This window comes from Ochotona curzoniae, unplaced genomic scaffold, assembly GCF_017591425.1.
Source record: "Ochotona curzoniae isolate NIBS_2020 unplaced genomic scaffold, NIBS_Ocur_1.0 scaffold_461, whole genome shotgun sequence".
NCBI lineage: Eukaryota > Metazoa > Chordata > Mammalia > Lagomorpha > Ochotonidae > Ochotona > Ochotona curzoniae.
In genome coordinates, this window is record NW_024467120.1 from 4,257,119 (window position 1) to 4,265,463 (window position 8,345).

Genomic DNA, 8,345 nt, shown 5'->3' on the forward strand with positions numbered 1-8,345 from the left:
CCAATGGGTCAAGAGAAAGTCCACACTCCTTTTGGCTGCTGAGGGTCTGTGCTTTCACAGCTCACTGAAACTGACCTTCTCCCAGGTCCTCAAACTCAGGATTCTCCCTAGCCGCTGAGCCCTTGCACCTGCCATGCCCTTCCCACCCTTCACCCCTTAAGGCTGTTTGACTTCACAGAGCCATCTTATGTTTCATGTCCCATGTCGATGCCTCTCCATGCAACCTCTGGTCCAGGGTAGCTGCCTCTCCTTCTCAGCCACCTTCCCCTGTTCACCTTCAGCACGGGGACGTGTCACAGTGGCAGGGTGTTCACGGTGTGATCCCAGGGGTGTGCACTGTGCCCGGGTGCTGTTTCAGCAGATGGGTTAGCGTGTCTGTCCATCATACTCCAGGAGGTGGCTTACCTTCCTGCGAACTGGTGACTGGAGCAGACTTGAGGCTCACTCAGCACCTCCTCTTTGAGCAGCCCTTTTGGGGTTTAACTTACTGTTCCTGCAGCTTATTGGACTTCAGTGTCCTGCAACCAGTGAGGGGTGACAGGGAGTGACAGCTGGAGTCTTTGTAGAACCAAAACCTTTAGAAGCAGCATGCACTTCTGTTTTTGTTTGTTTGTTTTGTTTCATTTTAGATTTATTTATGAGGTAGACAGAGCTCCCACTGACTTATTTACATCCAAACCCCTGAGACAGCTTGGGCAGGGCCAACCAGGGCCAACCCTAACCCTAACTCTAACTCCAGGAGTGGCAGGGACTCGAGGCGACTCGACTTGAGCCATCATCCGCTGCCTCCTAGGGTGTGCACCAGCAGAAAACTGGCATCACACTCAGGCACTCTGACCCGGGATGCAACCATCCTATCTGCCAAGTCCAAGGCCCTGCTCTAGCATCTACCTACTGAGTGACCTGGGAAACTGATACACCCTTTTTGTGAACCTGTTTCCTCGTGCGGAAATATTTCTAAAAGTCTAGGGAAACAGAACTGGAGCGTGTTTATTTTGCTGCAAAAGATTTTGAAATACGGGAGGGACCTGTGGCGTAGTGGGTTAAACTGCCACCTGCGATGCCAGTATCCCATATGGGCACCAGTTTGAGTTCTGGCTGCTCCACTTTCAATTCAGCTCCCTGCTTTAAGTCTTTGGGACAAGCAGTGGAACAGGGTTCAAGTGTTTGCCCTCATTGAAGACCAAGGTAGAACTTTAAACTCCAGCTTGTGGCCAGTTAGGGAGTGAATCAATGAAAGAAAGATGGCTCTCCCTTTCTGTGAGCCTTGCAAATAAATGAATAGATCTTTTAAAAATATTTGAAATCCATGCGGTCTTTTTTTAGAGTAAGTACGTTCCATGAACTTTTTTTAAAGACCCTCTTACATCAATTTGGAATTAGCACTCATCACAGCTGTTAATGTATAAAGAAAAAAGAGCCATGTAGAGTTTGCCGATATTTATGGCATAATTGTTTACATAAAACTTCAAGAGAGCAAAATCATGTTCAGCATCCATCTACACCTTTTCGGTAAGCCCCTGGGGTCAAGTGCAAATCTTACTAATTATTATTTTTAAAGATTTATTTATTTATTGAAAAGTCAGATCTACAGAGAGGAGAAGAGACAGAGAGGAAGATCTTCCGTCCCATGATTCACTCCCCAAGTGAGAGCAACGGCCGATGCTATGCCAATCTGAAGCCAGGAGCCAGGAACCAGGAACCTCCTCTAGGTCTCCCACGTGGGTGCAGGGTCCCAAGGCTTTGGGCCATCCTCGACTGCTTTCCCAGGCCACAAGCAGGGAGCTGGATGGAAAGTGGAGCTGCCAGGATCAGAACTAGCGCCCATATGGGATCCCGGGGAGTTCAAGGCGAGGACTTCAGCCGCTAGGCCACGCTGCCCGGGCCCAAATCTTACTAACTATTAGGGTAGCTAAACATTTGTCTGAGAAGACCTAGAAGATCTGAGTGTCAATCACATACCTGCCCAAGGTGACAGTTCAATGAGTGCAAAATATGCTCAATAACATTTTCTAGTACTCAGTGTACACTCAGTTCACAAATAGATTAACACCGATGTAAGACTTCCTCTTGAAATCACTGGCTTAGATGGCACTTTGTGGGATTTTAAAATATACCCAAAAGGTTTCCACGTTCATGGATTCCACCTACAAAGATTCAGCGAACTGTGGCTCAAAAATACATTGCACCATGATCATCCCAGCAATGCTGTGTGGCAAGTGTTCCACAACTTTCACATTGTACTGGGTATGGTGGGTACTCCGGAGTATACTCAAAATATTTGAGAGGATTGTCCAGGTTATGCGAAAATACTACAGTGTTTTAACCTAAGGGACTTGAACTTCACAGGTGCTAGACTCCAAGGACCTTCCAGGAACTAGACCCCCATGAGATGAAGATATGACGATATTGATACCCTGATTTGAAAACCTCTCCGCACTTGCAGAAGTGAATACGCAAAGAGGTGCACACCCTAATGATGCTCTGTGTGTTATGCTAGTGGCAGGCGCTGCCATCCTGGGCTAGGAAGGGAGAGGAGCCAGGGACAGTCTGCAAGCTTGAAATAGGTTGCTAGCTATGACAACGGAAGACTTCAAAGTGGTAACCTGCTTCCTGCCGTCACGAGGAAGCTCTGCCACAAATCCAGCTCTGCCTCCTGACCCTGACACCTTGCTTAAAGACCTCAGTTGCAAATGTTCCTCTCCTTTTACAGAGTGATAAGTGTGGAAGAATCATCCAAAAGATTAAGATTTCTACAGTTGAGGGCCCGGTGCAATGGCTCAACTGGGTAATCATCCACCTCAAAGTGCCAGGATCCCATACGGGCACCGGTTTGTGTCCTGGCTACTCTACTTCCCTTCCAGCTCCCTATTTATAGTTTGGAAAAGCAGTGGAGGATGACCCAAAGCCTTAGGATCCTGAATCCACTTGGGAGACCCAGAAGACTTTCCTGGCTTCTGGCTTCTGATCAGCTCAGCTCCAGTCATTATTGGCCATTCGAAAGCAAACCAGTGAACGAACAATCTTTCTGTCTCTCCTTCTCTCTGTAAATCTGCCTTTCCAATGAAAATAAATAACCCTTCCAAATTACAACAGTTTAGATTCTGGGGTCACATTACTTTTGCACATTAAAATAACATTCAATTGATTCTCATTCTTAAAACATCAAGTATAGTTCAACCAAAATCAAATCTTTCAGGAAGTTAAGATTTGATAAATGTGTCTAAAACCATCTTAGTGTCTTGGACAACTCAGAAAATGCCCAAGTAGTTCTCCTTGTGAAAACAAAAAAGCTGTAAGTAATAGAAGGTGCTTTAATATTTAGCATCATAGCCTGGGGGAGGATGTTTTGTGTAAGTCGTGTTTAAGGTAATATACTTAAAATAATACAAGTTGTAAGACACTGTGTTGGTAAGTTTGCAATTACAGGGTTGAAAATAGAATAGATCCTAGAGTGTTGCTATAGTAACTAGTAGTCATTTATGACCATATCTGTTTCTTTTTATCCCATTACCAATAAATAGCTAGCATTTGAGGGAATAATTATAACTGCTACCTTCTAAAGACGGGTGATGCTAAATTGTTGCAGTATCTTCATCACTGTTTTTGTAACAAGCCAGGACCTTCCTGTAGAACATAACGGCACTTACCGGGGATGCAGGACACTATTTTTATTTTTTTTTAAAGATTTATTTTTTATTATTTTTTCATTGGAAAGGCGGATATACAGAGAGGAGAGACAGAGAGGAAGATCTTCCGTCCGATGATTCACTCCCCAAGTGAGCGCAACGGGCCGATACTATGCCGATCCGAAGCCAGGAGACTCTTCCAGGTCTCCCACGCGGGTGCAGGGTCCCAAAGCTTTGGGCCGTCCTCGACTGCCTTCCCGGGCCACAGGCAGGGAGCTGGAAGGGAAGCGGGGCTGCCGGGATAGAACCGGCGCCCATATGGGATCCCGGGCGTGCAAGGTGAGGACCTTAATCACTTGCACCACCGCGCCGGGCCCAGGACACTATTTTTAAAGATTGATTTGTTTATTGACTTGAAAAGCAGAACATTAGAGAGAGAGAGAGAGAGAGACAGAGAGAGAGAGAGAGAGAGAGAGAGAGAGAGATCTTCTATCTGCTGGTTCACTTCCTAAATGCCTATAGCAGCCAGGGCTGGGCTAGGCTAAATAAAGCAAGGCAATATTAACTCGTTTCCCCATATAGGTGACAGGCATCCATGCTCTTGGACCATCTTCTGCTGCTTTCCCAGGTGCCTTAGCAGGGAGGACCAGAAAAGGAGCAGCTGGGATTGGAAATGGCACTCTGATAAGGGAAGCTGGTGTTGCAAACCACAACTTAACCCTCTTTGCTACAACACAAGTCTCATGGCATAATTTTAAACTAAATGGTGGCATAAGAAAATTGTACTCTCTCTGTATCACATTTGCTTTTAGAAATGATAACAAAATGGAAAAAGATAAAAACCTAAACAAAGTTAAAAAAAAAAAAACATAGCAAGCAATAGGTAATGAAACACATTAAGAGTCAAAAAGCCAAAGCATTGAACAGTTTCCCCTGCATTTAAAATTACTGCCAGTCACATTTAACAAAATGACTTCGATACTCTTTCTTTGCAATCATTGACTCATACTCCACTAGTTATTTTATACTTTACTTTTTTCACTTAATAATACATGTGCTTCTACTAACATTCTTCTAACATATTGTTCAAAAACTAACAAACCAACAAAAACCCCTCTATGTCCGGGGTATCTTAGTAATGCAACTTTGTTTAGTTTCCCTGTTCTGTTAAGGAGGGTTCTCATAGTGAAAGATAATCATCCTACATACTTTCCTCTCTACTCGGACAACATTGCTCAGTAAGTAACCCGAACCATTCGCTCTCACCTGCCAGTGTCACCAAAACACAACAAACTATGCACCTTGTGGTGCAGAGACTACCGTTGTCATTTTTCTCCATGTACTCCTTGGCTTTGGATATGTTCCTTTTTGTTTTTATTATTTTTTAGATTTGTCATGTCCAGTGTGATAGCCTAGCGACTAAATCCTCATCTTGCTCCTGCCAAGATCCCATGTGGATGCCAGCTCATGTTCCAGCTGCTCCACTTCCCTTCCAGCTCCCTGCTTGTGGCCTGGGAAAGCAGTAGAGGATGGCTGAAAACCTTGGGACCCTGCACCCATGGGGGAGACTCAGAAGAAGCTCCTGGTTTTGGATTGGCTCAGAGCCCCAGCCATTGTAGCCACTTGGGGAATGAACCTGTGGACAGACGATCTTGCTCTCTGTACCTCCTTCTCTTTGTACATCTGCCTTTTTGAATAAATAAATAAAATAGATATATATTTTTAAAATGATCTCAGACCTGGTACTCATGTCTGAGACAATTGGCTCAACTGGCTTGTCCTCCACCTGCAGGCACCAGCATCCCTTATGGGCCAAAATTCATGTGTCAACTACTCTACTTCCCATCCACCTCTCTGCTTATGTCCTGGGAAAGCAGTGGAGAATTGTCCAGTGCCTTGGGACCCTGCATTTGGAAGAAGCTTCTGGCTCCTGGCTTCGGATTGACTCAGTTTTCATTGTTGTGACCATTTGGGAAGTGAACCGGTAGATGGAAAAGTTTTCTCTCAGTTTCTCCTTCTCTCTATAATTCTAATTTTCCAATAAAAAAGAAATCTTTAAAAAAATTTTTGTTTTATTTACTTGAAAGGCAGAGTTATAGAGAGAGGCAGGAAGACAGAAAGACAGAGAAAGAGAGAGAGAATCTTCCATCCATTGGATCACTCCCATTCAAATGGCCAAAATAGCTGAGTGTGGCTCAGGCCCAAGCTGGGGTCCATCTAATGCTTTCTAAGGCACAGGAACAGGAAGCTGGACCAGAAGTAGAGCAGCCAGGATTCGAACCAACAATCAAATGGAATGACGGTGTTGTAGGTGGTGGTTTAGCTCACTGTGCCACAGCACTTGCCCTGTGGTTATTCTTGATGGCTACCGTGTGATGTATGCCAACATATGCTGAGGAATACAGACCATCAGACGCCACCAGCTTTTTCAACCCACCACCAGGCTCTTCGCTGCCCTCTTCTTGTGAGAATTTTCTTTAGGACGCCGAGATCTCATACGTACTTCCAAAGCCCATAGCAGAAAGAGAGAAAATAGAAGGATGGCTGTACCCTTCCATTCACATGGACTTTTCGTGGCTCCAGAATAAAGACGAGCTACTTTTGCAAAGTGCTATTGGCAGAGAGGTGTTTGAAGTTACAAGTCAGAATCTTGTTCTCTGGCTTTCATAGAAGAAATTACAGATGTGAAAATCAAGTGCATTGGGTGCTGTGTTGGAGGCGCCATCGAGACACTCACATCCCGAGTTCAATCCCAGCTCTATTTCCAACTCCAACGTCCTGCTGATGCAAGCTTTGGGAGGCAGCAGCTAATGGTTCAAGTACTTAGGTCCCTGCTACTCATATGACCCAAACTGAAACCCAAGCTTTGTCCTGACTATGCTGGACAATTGAGGAGTGAGGTAGTGGATAAAAGATTTCTCTCCCTCTGTTTCTCTCTCTTCCTTTCAAATAAGATGAAAATAAATATTTAAGAAATCTAGTGTTATATTATTTTAACCACAAAATATGATCAATCCAACTATCAAGGTCATAAAAGCAGTAATAAATCCTAATAATCAGTATACAACGTCTCTAGATTTATGATATAATTCAATCTGTACACCAAGCACAATATAGCACAGAAAAAAAAATCATCTGACAAAAAAACAAGGCTTATTCCCACTTCATTTAAAATGAACAGTGTTGTTCATGCATGACATTCGCAGGAAGGCTGGGCAGAGGGCTGTGGTTGCATCTATACCACTCACCAGCTTGCTGTACTGGCCAGCAGTGCTGGTTCTCAGCGCGTAATCCCATGTTGGCAACTGCAATCTTCCAATAAACGCAAGTTCTCAGGCCCCTCCGGCAGTCTGAGTGTTAACAAGGCAGATAGTGGGGGAAAGAGGGAAGAAGGAAGGAGAGAAAGAGAAAAAAGCTAAATCTTTTGTATTAGCTGTGCTGAGCCAAGCCAAAGCCAGGAGCCTGGAATTCGATCTGGGTCGCCCTCATGGGTAGCTGAGCATTAGCAGGAAGCGGGATCAGAAGTGGAGCAGCCAGGACTCGAACCAGACTCTCTGACACAGGATAGTGTTCCAGATGTTGGATTAATCCACTTTACCACACCTCTCCCTCCACTTGATTTTGACACTTCTGTTGCTTTCTGCTTTCCACCCATCTAAGCAAAGCTTAGCAAGCAAGGCTCCCCCGAAGCTGTGTACCCCAGACTGCAAGGCAAGGCTTTGGCTTGTTTGTTTTGTTTTTAAGAATTACAGAGAGCGACAGAGGAGGGGCAGAGAGAGAGATAAACAGCTTCACTCCCCATATGGCTGCAATAGCTTGATCTCAGCCAGTTGAAGCCAGGAACCTGGAGCTTCTTCCAAGAGCCACAGGTGTTCATAGGGGCCCAATGTCTTGACCCAGCCTCCACTGTTTCCCCAAGCCGTCACGGGGGGGCTGGATCGGAAGTGGAGCAGACAGGACTTGAATCAGCACCTTTATAGACTGCTGGAATTGCAGGCAGGGGCTTGGCCTGAAATGCTACTGCACAGGGCCCTAGGGCAAGTCGTTTTTCATGTTCAAGTTGAATAATTGCCAGCAGTCAGTTTTGTTTATCTGAAGATCTATGCGTTCTATTTGTCTTGGCTATTCTATTTGCTCATTGACAGCCATTTTAGAAATGTGCCTTGTCTAGGGGAAAAATTTTGTTAAAAAAAAAAAAAAAGATTCAAATGTTCAAATTTCACCCCTAATTTAAATGGACTGAAACTAATTTGGGTATGATTATAATCATGCATTGGTTCACATCAAAGCATTTCCAGGTGAAAGTATACTTAAATATCTTAAAGTAAAATACTTAAGGTGCAAATGCATGATTGTTTAAGACTCCCTAATTGGCTATTTCTAGATAGGAAAGAATCAAAAAATCATAACAAAATATGACACGGGACAACACTTCCATCTCTGGCCACACAAGATGCCAATTGCAAGTAGTGGGTTGTCACCTGTACTTCTGGTCTACCTGCTGACATCAAAATTTGTAACCACCTCTTTCTCTGGTTACACTAGCTTGCTAGGATGACCCCACACCCAGGATATTCAGGGGAACACTTTACTTTGATTTGTCCATTGGTTACTAAGAGTGCTACACAACGGTAGAGGATTGGTCAGATGGGAGAGGGCACAGAGCCGGAGCTGGCACGCGGAGTGTTCTCTCTGCTGGGATCTGGCCAAGCCTAC